This window comes from Schistocerca piceifrons, chromosome 1 (assembly GCF_021461385.2).
Source record: "Schistocerca piceifrons isolate TAMUIC-IGC-003096 chromosome 1, iqSchPice1.1, whole genome shotgun sequence".
In the NCBI taxonomy this organism is placed as follows: domain Eukaryota; kingdom Metazoa; phylum Arthropoda; class Insecta; order Orthoptera; family Acrididae; genus Schistocerca; species Schistocerca piceifrons.
This window is the reverse complement of record NC_060138.1, coordinates 917610941-917628193: the sequence shown is the minus strand read 5'-3', so window position 1 is coordinate 917628193 and position 17253 is coordinate 917610941.

Below are 17253 nucleotides of genomic sequence, written 5' to 3'. Positions count from 1 at the left end.
AGAATATTGCAGAGATTGGGAGGGTGACGAAAAGCTATTCCAGGTGTGGTGGGCAAAATCTCATTTCAGGCCATGACTTTAGGAAGTCGTGATGTTGTTGAAGTAGCTGATTAATACATTCCAGACCAGGATAATACTGAGTGACCAGTGATGTGCGCCAAAGTTGTTTTTTGGAGGGATCATCAGTACCAGGATTGGATGTGATGGCCCAGGAAATCTGCTTTTGAGAACTAGGCTGGTTGGATAATTACAGCCAGTGAAGGCTGAGGTGAGAATGGTGATGTATTGCTGTAAAGAGGGTGCATCCAAACAATTACATTTGCCTCAAATGCCAAGGCAGTATGGAAGGGAAAGTTTGACTTGGAAAGGATGACAACTGATGAAATGTAAGTACTGTTATCTGTTAGTATGCTTAATGTGGACAGAAGTGTGTACCTGGCCTTCAGTGAGGATGCGATCAACATAAAGGAAAGTGCCAAGGGATTTGGAATAGGACCATGTGAAATTTAATTACATCTTTACCACGTGGACTTGTGGCGAGCCTGACCTGTTAGAATTTTTGGAACCTCTGAAATTAAATTTCATCTGTGAATACCTTCTCCCAGTTAAATTTCATTTAATTGGGAGAAGGTATTCAGAGATTCCAGGAATTTTAACAGGTCAGCCCTTACCATGAGCCCACATGGTAAAGATGTAATTAAATTTCACATGGTCCTATTCCAAATCCCTTGCCACTTTCCTTGACATTGATCTTGTCCTCACTGAAGGCCAGCTACACACTTCTGACCACATTAAGCATACTAACAAACAACAGTACTTACATTTTATCAGTTGCCATCCTTTCCATGTCGAATGTTCCCTCCCGTACAGCATTGGCATTTGAGGCAAACGTATTTGTTCGAATGCACCCTCTTCACAGCGGTACACCACCATTCTCACACCAGTCTTCACTGGGCATAATTATCCCACCAGCCTAGCTCAAAAGCAGATTTCCGAGGCCATCACATCCAATCTTGGTACTGCTGATCCCTCCAAAAATAACTTTGGAGCACACCACTGGTCACTCAGTATTATCCTTGTCTGGAATGTAATAATCAGCTACTCCAATAAGACCATGACTTCCAAAAGTCATGCCCTGAAAAGAGATCCATTCTGTATGAGATTTTGCCTACCACACCTAGAATAGCTTTTCGTCACCCTCCCTATCACCGCAATATTCTTGTCAGACACTATGCTCCTTCTGCACCCATATTCCTACTCTGTGGGTCCTACACCTATGACTTATGCACTCTCCTACCACCACCTATACAAACCCTGTAACTGGGAAAACATATACTATCAAATGGAGAGCCACCTGTGAAATGATATGTGATCTACAAGCTTTATGTAAACACTGTTCGGGCTTTTACATCAACATGACTACCATCAAATTATCAATTAGGATGAATGGGAATAGGCAGAGGGTATATACTGGCAACACACAATATTGTGTTGCAGAGCATGCTCTACAACATGACAGTCATAACTTCGGTGCCTGTTTCACCACACATACCATCTGGATTCTTCCCCCAGACAACAGTTTCTCAGAACTTTGCATGTGGGAACTTGTGCTACAACATGTCTTTGGTCATTGCCACTCACCTGGCCTTAATTTACGTTAATTTCTTCTGTCTCAGTGTTTCATCACAGAAACTACTCTTTTCTTAACTCTGTTTTAGTTTTATACATCTTTCATCATCTTACCATCTATTTTTTACTGCCCAATCCCACCTCTGCACTTAGCTTTTCACACTTATTAACTCATTTACGATGTTACAGCAGTAATCTCTGTCATGCATATTACCCTGTCTTCCACCTTTAAGCTCTCAGGTTTTCAAATCTCAACTGCAGTCCCCAACAATCAGACTTTCTCATCCTGTCCGGTAAGTCTCCATTGAGCTGTGATTGTGGGTGACTTTCCTGAAATCTGCCCCTTTTCAAGAACCTCTCCAGTACTTTTCCTTCACCCCTCTTCCTTCCATTTCAACCCTTCTGCCTGAAGAAGGAGCAATGGCTCCAAAAGCTTACCTAATTACAACTTTCTTTTGTGTGTGTGTTCTGCTGCCGCTTGGTGAGTAAATTTTTTATCTATTCAGTTATCTTATATAGTTTGGACACTGGCTCATTGGATTTTGTTTTTTAAATATTGCTTACATTAATGACTTGCAAAGTTTTTAGATGACAACAGAGATAAGTTTGCCAATGGCATTAGCATCTTGACTGAGAATAACAATGAGATCTGAGTTGTTCAAAAGTTTCACAGCAAATACCTAGTCATCTGAAGGAAAAGTTCATTATGATAAAATAAGACTGAGTAATAAATCAAAAACCAATTCATGTATATTTTGCGGTAATAATTATTTATTACAACATGGTTTGCATCTGAATGCTTCTGGTAAGAAACTACTTCCAGTGCTAATTGCCATGAGAATCCATTCTGAGAAAAGCAGTATCAGTGACTTTCAGTGTGTTCTTTTGGCTTTTATTGGGACAAAATAAAGAGGCCGGCCAAGTGTACACAAAAATTTGAGTAAGACTCAGACCATTCAGGATAACAAATATTGTGATGAACAGCTTTTTAAATGCTGTGCCACATTAGTCGGTCACAAAACACATTGTCTTATAGTACTGAGAGTTTACAGGCCTCCAGCAGGTTGTGTCTTAAGTTTCAAAAGGTAGATTATTTGCTACTAAATTCTTCATTACAAACTGCATCCTAATATCATACAAAACTAAGAGAAGATTTTATTTAATAAAAAGGGGCACTTGGAATGCCCAACTTTTTAGACAGACTGTCATCAAGATATAAAAGTTTTATTTTTTTAATAAAATGAAGGCACTGAAAAACAGGACACAGAACATTAGCAATTACCAATGTATAGAATGAAAAGTATATGCAGTAGAATAAAAGACAATGTGTCATTCAGAAGTGCCATAGAAAAAAATACATGAGAGGCACTAAAACATTATCAGCCTTAACACAGACATTCAAAGATAATCAGCACAACAAGCGATACTACACAACACTCCCATGTTTGTTTGTTGACTTTAATGATACAACTGATAATGATTTGCAGTAAGTTTGAAACTTTTATTTGGAAGGTGCTTTTGTTAAGATATCTGCCAATAGATTTGATCTAACATAGGAAACAAAAATGGAATCGTCATTTATTTTCTCACAAACATAATGAAACTTTATGTAAATATGTTTATTTCTTTTGTGATGTTCATTGTTTCTCATTACTTGTATTGCATTCTAGTTGTCCACAGAGAGTTGATTGGTTGCTCAACGTTGACACCAAGTTCATTTAAGAATGTATGAAGCTAGGTCATTTCAGTATCTCCATCAGATTCTGCAACATACTTTGCTTTTCTGATACATCTAGCAACTTATTTCTGCCTGTGAGATGTTCAGAAGACATAGCCCACTGCTGAATGATGAGTATTATTACCTCCAGCAAAAGCAGAATCTGAATATTCATGAAGATTACTAACACGGTTGCCCAGAAAGTAATTTTTTTCTCAGCTGAAAACAATGTTACGAATGCAAAATGATATGTATGCATTATTTGAAGTCACCTGAGTGAGTGCACCAAGTTTCCATCATTTCCGACAGATAGTGTAGCTGCAGGACAGTTTCAAAATGGCATCTGTAGGTGATGTATTTTACAAGCAACATGTCGTAATTGAATTTCTCACTGCAGAGAAAGAAACTGTGGGGAATATTCACAAACAATTGTGCAAAGTCTATGGAGCATCTTCTGTCAATAGAAGTACAATTAGTTGCCGGGCAAGGAGGGTGAGGTCATCAGAAGGCGGTTTGGCGGAGCTCCATGATTTGCAGCGGTCGGGGAGACCGCCCATGGTTATCACACCTGACGTGTTGCAGGAGCTGATGTTGTCATTTGTAAGGACACAAGCATTATGACTCAGCAATTGGCGCTGCATCTGTCAATCAGCAAAGGAAGTGTGGATGCAATTATCTGCACTCTTGGATATTCAAAACGGTGTGCAAGACGGGTCTTGCGGTGTCTAAAAAATTGCACAGAAAAAATGTTTGTCTTGATTTGTTGCAATGCTTTGAAGCTGAGGAGGACCCCTTCTTGTCCTGGGTTGTGACTGGTGATGAAACCTGGGTTCATCATTTTAAGCCCGAAACAAAACAACAGTCAATGGAATGCCACCATTCCCAATCCCAATGCCAATGAAGCACTGGCTCCACCACCAGGGCAAGGATTGGTACCGACAGGGCGTACACTCACTTGTTTCACACTGTAGGATACCCATAGAATGGGATATAAGTTACATGGACAAATAGGGTGTGTAAATATAACACCATTATTTCATGTGTGTAACTTTCATAATGTTCAATAAAGAATTGTTGAAGAAAAAAAGTGTGGTGCATTACTTTCTGGGCAACCCTTGCACTGCTGTATTTAAAAACCTTCATTTCTTGTATTTTTAAGACACTTTAGGATACATATAACAGCAAACCAATGCTTAGGTCCATGGCTTCTCAGAAAAAAATAAAGTACTGCAATTTGAAATTGAGCTCCAATCTTAGAACTTCAAAGCAGTTTGTATCTCTGATTACTGATGCAGAGAGACAGAAATCCAATGTGTAGTATTGTCATCATGTGAAGGACAGAACCTTAATGCAGCACTTCTTCAAAGGGGCCCGAATGATGTGTTTATACAAGAATAGGAACACGGTTCCAAGACATTACCTTCCCACATTAAGTTAAGACAAAACTTTGAAATAATAGCTACTGAATTACAGATCTTGACATCTACAAGAAATTAATCACTTTGTATGTGTAGTGATCACCCACTGGTAAGGTGGACACTTTTTTCAACAAATTAACAGAACCTATAGATTAAAGTCTCTGCTACAAAAGTCACCATAATTTTGAGTGGAGATATAAACCTAAACACAAATATCATAAATGAATCTGGTATGCATCCTCATAAATGTCCTCTATGGTTTTGGCATGTCCCTGTTGTTCAATACCACAACAAGGGTTACTATAATGACTGCCTCAATAATCAACCTTAGGGCCACGAATGTGGACAGGGAGAAGTGTTGTATAGCTGTAAAAGATCTTGTCCCCTCAGATCATTTCTGCCACATAATAACAGCAAAATCAGGTATGGCAGAAATCTCTAAACTGCCGGCCTACTAACGACATTTATCAGAAATCAAAATACAAGATTTTCAAGAGAACTAGCAAACCAATGCAAATGCAAATGTGTGTCACAACTGAAATTCTCAACAATATTTACACTGAACTTTGAAAACACATTTCCAAATGTACCCACATCAGTATCTCACAAAAACAAATGGATAACAGCAGGCATCAGATGTCCTCCCAGTATCCAAGTTCCATAAAAAAAAAAAAAAAAAAAAAAAAAAAAAAAAAAAAAAAAAAGTCATAATGAGTCAAAGTTCATAATTTCCTATCGTAGGTACAAAAAGATTTATAAGAAAGTGCTGACTGTTGCAAAAAGTAATTTAATAACAAAATAATATACAACATAGAGAAAACAATCAAAGCAGTCTGGGATGTCATTAAATAGGAAACAGACAGAAACAAACAAGAGCATACTTATACGGGATGGAAATAAAGTAGCAAATGATCCACACCACCTAGCAACTATGTGAATGAGCATTTCTCAAATACTGCAGAGAAATTAAAAATTGCCAAAAACAAATATAACATTTGTAAATAATGATGCACTAAGTACAATGACAACCAGCATGGAGTCAATAAACCTGTATGACTCCTAAAAACTAATAAGTAAACAGGCTTAGATGACGTAGCAGCATGTGTGCTGAAGTGATGCAGGTATACAAGCTCCCTTAACAAACATAATAAATGAATCATTCGTATTAGGGAAATTTCCAGAGCATTTAAATCAGACAAGAGTGATGTATATGGTATTGTTGTTCCCAAGAATCTCATGTAGCTTTCTTTAATGGCAACATCAGTTCCAATGCGCAATTGAATTTCAAAAGCTTCCTGACTTCTGGGGTTAAAATCCATTACTGCGGCTTTCTTGGTGCTGACACTATAATGACTCATTGAAACACTGAATTATTTCATTTGTAATACAGTTGCATAGTATCGCTAATTGTTCATAATATTTATGTCCGCACATAATAGAGATATAAGCAGTAGAAAAATTATCTTTGAATATGGGGAGTAGTACTTTATACCATGTACATAATTGGGAAAAGACAGGGTCCTAGTACCAAGCCCTGGGGTACCCTACATCTTTTTTATTGGTAATGCTAGATCTTTGTGTGCCACTCACCATTCTGGGTCTTCCCAGGTCCAAAACCTACCAAATCCACCCACCCAGCACTTCCCTATTCCAGTCCTGTCATCCTGTCCCAGGTTTATCCTACCCCCTCAGGGACTGGGCCACCTGTGAAAGCAGCCATGTCATTTCCAAGCTCTGCTGCAATCATTGCACGGATTTTTGTATTGGTATGACTACCAACCAGCTATCCACCAGGATAAATGGCCACCGCCAAATTGAGGCCAAGAGCAATGTAGACCACCCTGTAGCACAACATGCAGCTGAACATAACACACTTAATTTTAATGGCTGCTTCACTACCCAGGCAACCTGTATCCTTCCCTCCACTTTCAGCTTTTCTGAACTGGGCAGATGGATGTTATCCTTACAACACATTCTCTCCACTTCTGTAATTATCCCGGCCTCAACCTACAGTAACATACTGTCCCCACACCCTCCACCTAACAACTTCCACCCCATCTGTCCTGCCGTCTCCTCCCCATTCTCATCTCCCACCCTGTTTATTTGCCACCCTCTGCCAGTGCATCTGCCTGTCTCTCCCAATTCCTCTCCTTCTTTACTCCTTTTTCCCCATGTCCCTGCCCAAAATCCTCCTGATGCTCTGCCTGTTGGCATTCTAGTCACTTCACACCCCACTAGACAGCGTCCATCTCTCTCCCCACCCATACACTACTATTCTTTCCCCTTCCCCATCCCCTCCAGACTGCTGCTTGCATCCCACATGAAAGTTGCATTCTGGCACAAGATGCTGGAGTTACCAGTCATGTGTGCATGAGGTGTACTTGCTTGTGTGTATGAATGGTGTGTGTGTCTCTTTTAGTGATGAAGGCTTTGGTCGAATGCCTTATGTAAGTGTCATTTAATTGTGCCTGTCTGCAACTTAATGTGTCTTCTTTATCATAAGTAGCAATCTGTCTTTTCCTACATTGTTGTTGTTCCCACCTGGAGTTTCATTTTTAAACAAATTGCTTTATCTTAGTTATCTGCAAATTTATAACATTGTAAACAATACCACTGATCCCAATGTTTGATAATTTCTCTAGGAGTGTTGTTATATTTACACAGTCAAAAGGGTTCTATATTAGTTTGTTTGGTGCATAAGTTCACAGCACTTTTGTAATGCATGTTGCTATTCTGATTGTTTTGGGTTTATTTATTAATTGTCATTTTTATCTGTAGTTCATTGTTGCTATTGGAGTTTAGAAATTGTTATTTTGTCATTTAATGATAGTGAGTGGAACTGTGGATGCTAGAAAATAGAGTTCCAAGTGGAGAAATCTGAACATTTATGACATATTCTTCTGTCTAAGCTCAGTATAGGGTTGACAGCAATGGAGGCAGCCAGAAACATTTACACTGTATATGTGGATAATTCCAGAGCATGGCAAGAAAATGATTTTCTCATTTTAAGGAGGATCATTTAAATGCATACATGTAAATGTACTCAAGAACTGGCAAATGTGATGAACTGTGATCAGTCCACCTTCATATGACATCTGTATGCAGTGTGGAGGGTTCAAAAATCATCTAAGCCAAAATCAAAAAAATCTGTGGGTTGCCATATGTGCATCTTTGCTTGTTCGTCACCAATTGGCTCATGAACAACTCTGATCATTCCTACCCTGTATCATTATTGGTGACGATAAATGGTGGCTTTATGATAACATAAGGAAAAGAAAGGAATGGATGAGCCCAAACAAAGCAGCAGTTCCCCATATAAAGACTTGCGTGCATCCACAAAAGATAATATTTTGCATGTTGTGGAACAACAGTGGTGTATTGTTCTATGAATTGCTTCCCCAAGTGTTACCACCACTGCTGACATTTATTGTCAACAACTGAGACATCTTGCAGATGCAGATAATGACCACCCACATTCTGCTAGACTGACAGAAAACACTATACAGGAGTTGGTTGGGAAGTCATTCTGTACCCACTTCATTTATCTGATCATGCATCCTCAGATTTTCACCTTTTCCACTCTCTATAAAACAACCTTCAAGGAACTTCCTTTCCAGATGAAATTGCACTCTGAACATGGCTTGATGAATTCTTTGCCTCAAGACCAAGTGATTTCTACAGTCATAGAATTGCAAAGTTACACTAGCATTTGCAGACTGTTGTAAATTATCCCACCAGCCTAGCTCAAAAGCAGATTTCCGAGGCCATCACATCCAATCTTGGTACTGCTGATCCCTCCAAAAATAACTTTGGAGCACACCACTGGTCACTCAGTATTATCCTTGTCTGGAATGTAATAATCAGCTACTCCAATAAGACCATGACTTCCAAAAGTCATGCCCTGAAAAGAGATCCATTCTGTATGAGATTTTGCCTACCACACCTAGAATAGCTTTTCGTCACCCTCCCTATCACCGCAATATTCTTGTCAGACACTATGCTCCTTCTGCACCCATATTCCTACTCTGTGGGTCCTACACCTATGACTTATGCACTCTCCTACCACCACCTATACAAACCCTGTAACTGGGAAAACATATACTATCAAACGGAGAGCCACCTGTGAAATGATATGTGATCTACAAGCTTTATGTAAACACTGTTCGGGCTTTTACATCAACATGACTACCATCAAATTATCAATTAGGATGAATGGGAATAGGCAGAGGGTATATACTGGCAACACACAATATTGTGTTGCAGAGCATGCTCTACAACATGACAGTCATAACTTCGGTGCCTGTTTCACCACACATACCATCTGGATTCTTCCCCCAGACAACAGTTTCTCAGAACTTTGCATGTGGGAACTTGTGCTACAACATGTCTTTGGTCATTGCCACTCACCTGGCCTTAATTTACGTTAATTTCTTCTGTCTCAGTGTTTCATCACAGAAACTACTCTTTTCTTAACTCTGTTTTAGTTTTATACATCTTTCATCATCTTACCATCTATTTTTTACTGCCCAATCCCACCTCTGCACTTAGCTTTTCACACTTATTAACTCATTTACGATGTTACAGCAGTAATCTCTGTCATGCATATTACCCTGTCTTCCACCTTTAAGCTCTCAGGTTTTCAAATCTCAACTGCAGTCCCCAACAATCAGACTTTCTCATCCTGTCCGGTAAGTCTCCATTGAGCTGTGATTGTGGGTGACTTTCCTGAAATCTGCCCCTTTTCAAGAACCTCTCCAGTACTTTTCCTTCACCCCTCTTCCTTCCATTTCAACCCTTCTGCCTGAAGAAGGAGCAATGGCTCCAAAAGCTTACCTAATTACAACTTTCTTTTGTGTGTGTGTTCTGCTGCCGCTTGGTGAGTAAATTTTTTATCTATTCAGTTATCTTATATAGTTTGGACACTGGCTCATTGGATTTTGTTTTTTAAATATTGCTTACATTAATGACTTGCAAAGTTTTTAGATGACAACAGAGATAAGTTTGCCAATGGCATTAGCATCTTGACTGAGAATAACAATGAGATCTGAGTTGTTCAAAAGTTTCACAGCAAATACCTAGTCATCTGAAGGAAAAGTTCATTATGATAAAATAAGACTGAGTAATAAATCAAAAACCAATTCATGTATATTTTGCGGTAATAATTATTTATTACAACATGGTTTGCATCTGAATGCTTCTGGTAAGAAACTACTTCCAGTGCTAATTGCCATGAGAATCCATTCTGAGAAAAGCAGTATCAGTGACTTTCAGTGTGTTCTTTTGGCTTTTATTGGGACAAAATAAAGAGGCCGGCCAAGTGTACACAAAAATTTGAGTAAGACTCAGACCATTCAGGATAACAAATATTGTGATGAACAGCTTTTTAAATGCTGTGCCACATTAGTCGGTCACAAAACACATTGTCTTATAGTACTGAGAGTTTACAGGCCTCCAGCAGGTTGTGTCTTAAGTTTCAAAAGGTAGATTATTTGCTACTAAATTCTTCATTACAAACTGCATCCTAATATCATACAAAACTAAGAGAAGATTTTATTTAATAAAAAGGGGCACTTGGAATGCCCAACTTTTTAGACAGACTGTCATCAAGATATAAAAGTTTTATTTTTTTAATAAAATGAAGGCACTGAAAAACAGGACACAGAACATTAGCAATTACCAATGTATAGAATGAAAAGTATATGCAGTAGAATAAAAGACAATGTGTCATTCAGAAGTGCCATAGAAAAAAATACATGAGAGGCACTAAAACATTATCAGCCTTAACACAGACATTCAAAGATAATCAGCACAACAAGCGATACTACACAACACTCCCATGTTTGTTTGTTGACTTTAATGATACAACTGATAATGATTTGCAGTAAGTTTGAAACTTTTATTTGGAAGGTGCTTTTGTTAAGATATCTGCCAATAGATTTGATCTAACATAGGAAACAAAAATGGAATCGTCATTTATTTTCTCACAAACATAATGAAACTTTATGTAAATATGTTTATTTCTTTTGTGATGTTCATTGTTTCTCATTACTTGTATTGCATTCTAGTTGTCCACAGAGAGTTGATTGGTTGCTCAACGTTGACACCAAGTTCATTTAAGAATGTATGAAGCTAGGTCATTTCAGTATCTCCATCAGATTCTGCAACATACTTTGCTTTTCTGATACATCTAGCAACTTATTTCTGCCTGTGAGATGTTCAGAAGACATAGCCCATTGCTGAATGATGAGTATTATTACCTCCAGCAAAAGCAGAATCTGAATATTCATGAAGATTACTAACACGGTTGCCCAGAAAGTAATTTTTTTCTCAGCTGAAAACAATGTTACGAATGCAAAATGATATGTATGCATTATTTGAAGTCACCTGAGTGAGTGCACCAAGTTTCCATCATTTCCGACAGATAGTGTAGCTGCAGGACAGTTTCAAAATGGCATCTGTAGGTGATGTATTTTACAAGCAACATGTCGTAATTGAATTTCTCACTGCAGAGAAAGAAACTGTGGGGAATATTCACAAACAATTGTGCAAAGTCTATGGAGCATCTTCTGTCAATAGAAGTACAATTAGTTGCCGGGCAAGGAGGGTGAGGTCATCAGAAGGCGGTTTGGCGGAGCTCCATGATTTGCAGCGGTCGGGGAGACCGCCCATGGTTATCACACCTGACGTGTTGCAGGAGCTGATGTTGTCATTTGTAAGGACACAAGCATTATGACTCAGCAATTGGCGCTGCATCTGTCAATCAGCAAAGGAAGTGTGGATGCAATTATCTGCACTCTTGGATATTCAAAACGGTGTGCAAGACGGGTCTTGCGGTGTCTAAAAAATTGCACAGAAAAAATGTTTGTCTTGATTTGTTGCAATGCTTTGAAGCTGAGGAGGACCCCTTCTTGTCCTGGGTTGTGACTGGTGATGAAACCTGGGTTCATCATTTTAAGCCCGAAACAAAACAACAGTCAATGGAATGCCACCATTCCCAATCCCAATGCCAATGAAGCACTGGCTCCACCACCAGGGCAAGGATTGGTACCGACAGGGCGTACACTCACTTGTTTCACACTGTAGGATACCCATAGAATGGGATATAAGTTACATGGACAAATAGGGTGTGTAAATATAACACCATTATTTCATGTGTGTAACTTTCATAATGTTCAATAAAGAATTGTTGAAGAAAAAAAGTGTGGTGCATTACTTTCTGGGCAACCCTTGCACTGCTGTATTTAAAAACCTTCATTTCTTGTATTTTTAAGACACTTTAGGATACATATAACAGCAAACCAATGCTTAGGTCCATGGCTTCTCAGAAAAAAATAAAGTACTGCAATTTGAAATTGAGCTCCAATCTTAGAACTTCAAAGCAGTTTGTATCTCTGATTACTGATGCAGAGAGACAGAAATCCAATGTGTAGTATTGTCATCATGTGAAGGACAGAACCTTAATGCAGCACTTCTTCAAAGGGGCCCGAATGATGTGTTTATACAAGAATAGGAACACGGTTCCAAGACATTACCTTCCCACATTAAGTTAAGACAAAACTTTGAAATAATAGCTACTGAATTACAGATCTTGACATCTACAAGAAATTAATCACTTTGTATGTGTAGTGATCACCCACTGGTAAGGTGGACACTTTTTTCAACAAATTAACAGAACCTATAGATTAAAGTCTCTGCTACAAAAGTCACCATAATTTTGAGTGGAGATATAAACCTAAACACAAATATCATAAATGAATCTGGTATGCATCCTCATAAATGTCCTCTATGGTTTTGGCATGTCCCTGTTGTTCAATACCACAACAAGGGTTACTATAATGACTGCCTCAATAATCAACCTTAGGGCCACGAATGTGGACAGGGAGAAGTGTTGTATAGCTGTAAAAGATCTTGTCCCCTCAGATCATTTCTGCCACATAATAACAGCAAAATCAGGTATGGCAGAAATCTCTAAACTGCCGGCCTACTAACGACATTTATCAGAAATCAAAATACAAGATTTTCAAGAGAACTAGCAAACCAATGCAAATGCAAATGTGTGTCACAACTGAAATTCTCAACAATATTTACACTGAACTTTGAAAACACATTTCCAAATGTACCCACATCAGTATCTCACAAAAACAAATGGATAACAGCAGGCATCAGATGTCCTCCCAGTATCCAAGTTCCATAAAAAAAAAAAAAAAAAAAAAAAAAAAAAAAAAAAAAAAAAAAAAAAAAGGTCATAATGAGTCAAAGTTCATAATTTCCTATCGTAGGTACAAAAAGATTTATAAGAAAGTGCTGACTGTTGCAAAAAGTAATTTAATAACAAAATAATATACAACATAGAGAAAACAATCAAAGCAGTCTGGGATGTCATTAAATAGGAAACAGACAGAAACAAACAAGAGCATACTTATACGGGATGGAAATAAAGTAGCAAATGATCCACACCACCTAGCAACTATGTGAATGAGCATTTCTCAAATACTGCAGAGAAATTAAAAATTGCCAAAAACAAATATAACATTTGTAAATAATGATGCACTAAGTACAATGACAACCAGCATGGAGTCAATAAACCTGTATGACTCCTAAAAACTAATAAGTAAACAGGCTTAGATGACGTAGCAGCATGTGTGCTGAAGTGATGCAGGTATACAAGCTCCCTTAACAAACATAATAAATGAATCATTCGTATTAGGGAAATTTCCAGAGCATTTAAATCAGACAAGAGTGATGTATATGGTATTGTTGTTCCCAAGAATCTCATGTAGCTTTCTTTAATGGCAACATCAGTTCCAATGCGCAATTGAATTTCAAAAGCTTCCTGACTTCTGGGGTTAAAATCCATTACTGCGGCTTTCTTGGTGCTGACACTATAATGACTCATTGAAACACTGAATTATTTCATTTGTAATACAGTTGCATAGTATCGCTAATTGTTCATAATATTTATGTCCGCACATAATAGAGATATAAGCAGTAGAAAAATTATCTTTGAATATGGGGAGTAGTACTTTATACCATGTACATAATTGGGAAAAGACAGGGTCCTAGTACCAAGCCCTGGGGTACCCTACATCTTTTTTATTGGTAATGCTAGATCTTTGTGTGCCACTCACCATTCTGGGTCTTCCCAGGTCCAAAACCTACCAAATCCACCCACCCAGCACTTCCCTATTCCAGTCCTGTCATCCTGTCCCAGGTTTATCCTACCCCCTCAGGGACTGGGCCACCTGTGAAAGCAGCCATGTCATTTCCAAGCTCTGCTGCAATCATTGCACGGATTTTTGTATTGGTATGACTACCAACCAGCTATCCACCAGGATAAATGGCCACCGCCAAATTGAGGCCAAGAGCAATGTAGACCACCCTGTAGCACAACATGCAGCTGAACATAACACACTTAATTTTAATGGCTGCTTCACTACCCAGGCAACCTGTATCCTTCCCTCCACTTTCAGCTTTTCTGAACTGGGCAGATGGATGTTATCCTTACAACACATTCTCTCCACTTCTGTAATTATCCCGGCCTCAACCTACAGTAACATACTGTCCCCACACCCTCCACCTAACAACTTCCACCCCATCTGTCCTGCCGTCTCCTCCCCATTCTCATCTCCCACCCTGTTTATTTGCCACCCTCTGCCAGTGCATCTGCCTGTCTCTCCCAATTCCTCTCCTTCTTTACTCCTTTTTCCCCATGTCCCTGCCCAAAATCCTCCTGATGCTCTGCCTGTTGGCATTCTAGTCACTTCACACCCCACTAGACAGCGTCCATCTCTCTCCCCACCCATACACTACTATTCTTTCCCCTTCCCCATCCCCTCCAGACTGCTGCTTGCATCCCACATGAAAGTTGCATTCTGGCACAAGATGCTGGAGTTACCAGTCATGTGTGCATGAGGTGTACTTGCTTGTGTGTATGAATGGTGTGTGTGTCTCTTTTAGTGATGAAGGCTTTGGTCGAATGCCTTATGTAAGTGTCATTTAATTGTGCCTGTCTGCAACTTAATGTGTCTTCTTTATCATAAGTAGCAATCTGTCTTTTCCTACATTGTTGTTGTTCCCACCTGGAGTTTCATTTTTAAACAAATTGCTTTATCTTAGTTATCTGCAAATTTATAACATTGTAAACAATACCACTGATCCCAATGTTTGATAATTTCTCTAGGAGTGTTGTTATATTTACACAGTCAAAAGGGTTCTATATTAGTTTGTTTGGTGCATAAGTTCACAGCACTTTTGTAATGCATGTTGCTATTCTGATTGTTTTGGGTTTATTTATTAATTGTCATTTTTATCTGTAGTTCATTGTTGCTATTGGAGTTTAGAAATTGTTATTTTGTCATTTAATGATAGTGAGTGGAACTGTGGATGCTAGAAAATAGAGTTCCAAGTGGAGAAATCTGAACATTTATGACATATTCTTCTGTCTAAGCTCAGTATAGGTTTGACAGCAATGGAGGCAGCCAGAAACATTTACACTGTATATGTGGATAATTCCAGAGCATGGCAAGAAAATGATTTTCTCATTTTAAGGAGGATCATTTAAATGCATACATGTAAATGTACTCAAGAACTGGCAAATGTGATGAACTGTGATCAGTCCACCTTCATATGACATCTGTATGCAGTGTGGAGGGTTCAAAAATCATCTAAGCCAAAATCAAAAAAATCTGTGGGTTGCCATATGTGCATCTTTGCTTGTTCGTCACCAATTGGCTCATGAACAACTCTGATCATTCCTACCCTGTATCATTATTGGTGACGATAAATGGTGGCTTTATGATAACATAAGGAAAAGAAAGGAATGGATGAGCCCAAACAAAGCAGCAGTTCCCCATATAAAGACTTGCGTGCATCCACAAAAGATAATATTTTGCATGTTGTGGAACAACAGTGGTGTATTGTTCTATGAATTGCTTCCCCAAGTGTTACCACCACTGCTGACATTTATTGTCAACAACTGAGACATCTTGCAGATGCAGATAATGACCACCCACATTCTGCTAGACTGACAGAAAACACTATACAGGAGTTGGTTGGGAAGTCATTCTGTACCCACTTCATTTATCTGATCATGCATCCTCAGATTTTCACCTTTTCCACTCTCTATAAAACAACCTTCAAGGAACTTCCTTTCCAGATGAAATTGCACTCTGAACATGGCTTGATGAATTCTTTGCCTCAAGACCAAGTGATTTCTACAGTCATAGAATTGCAAAGTTACACTAGCATTTGCAGACTGTTGTAAACAGTGAAGGAGAATATATTATCAATGCCTACAGTCTCTGTTATCTGTGTCTGCTGTGTTTATTAAACTTAAGGGAAAATGCTATCAACTAACTCTATAGATCTATGAAGCAACTCTATAGATCACGGAATCATCTGCCACATTTGATTTAATTTGATGTAAGCACTCTGATTTTCAAAGATTAGATTAAGCTTATAAAAACTTGAAAATTCTATTGTACAGGGTGTGGTGTAGGAAGTTACTGGTTTGAAACATACAAAACACAATGGCCTTTTCTCATTGTTGCATGGGGTAAGTGCATTCTAAAGGTTGGGATATAACTTTTTTTAGGTTAGGTTAGAAGCAATCATGCAGTGGATGAGAGAGGAGTTTCTATTTGCCACGATGACTTACTTTTCCAATGGCTGTTCACTCATTGCAACCAGTGTGCATCCAGGGAATAATTTAGTATCATGCTTGCAAGTCATGCTTCTGAAAATTGATTGTGATGTGGATGAACATGTTTGTAGATACTTCTTGTGTGCAGAAAAGAAATCAGGACCTTCAAGAACGCTGGTTGTGGTGGCCAAGCGGTTCTAGGCACTTCAGTCCGGAACCGCATGTCTGCTACGGTCGCAGGTTCAAATCCTGCCTCGGGCATGGATGTGTGTGATGTCCTTAGGTTGGTTAGGTTTAAGTAGTTCAAAGTTATAGGGGACTGATTACCTCAGATGTTAAGTCCCATAGTACTCAGAGCCATTTGAACATTCAAGAACCAACAGGACACCATAAAAAGTTAAGAAAGTATGGCTGGTGATTTTGAATTCCCTCCTGCAATCTGCGCAGAAACATGCAGCTGCTCTTGCAGTTTCTGCTTGCACAGTGAGAAGAATCATTCATACCAACTGGCAGTGGTGCACACACTTAATGCACGCGATTTTATTTCACGAAAAAATGCATATGAAGCCATGATCGAAAACTTGTCTTGATATCCTCATGTGAAGAGGCACATTTTCATTTGTCTGGATGTGTGAATAAACAAAACGTGAAATGTTGGAGTGGCACAAACTCCTGAAAGCTTCATGAGCAGCTCCTGTATGCAGAACATGTGACTGATTGGTGTGCATTATCCAAAATTGGCATTATTGGCCCATGAATGATAGGGCAATTGTAGTCACTTCTGAGCATTATATGCGGATGACTGAGGAGTGTTTTCTTCTCAAACATGAAGAAATGGATGTGGGGAA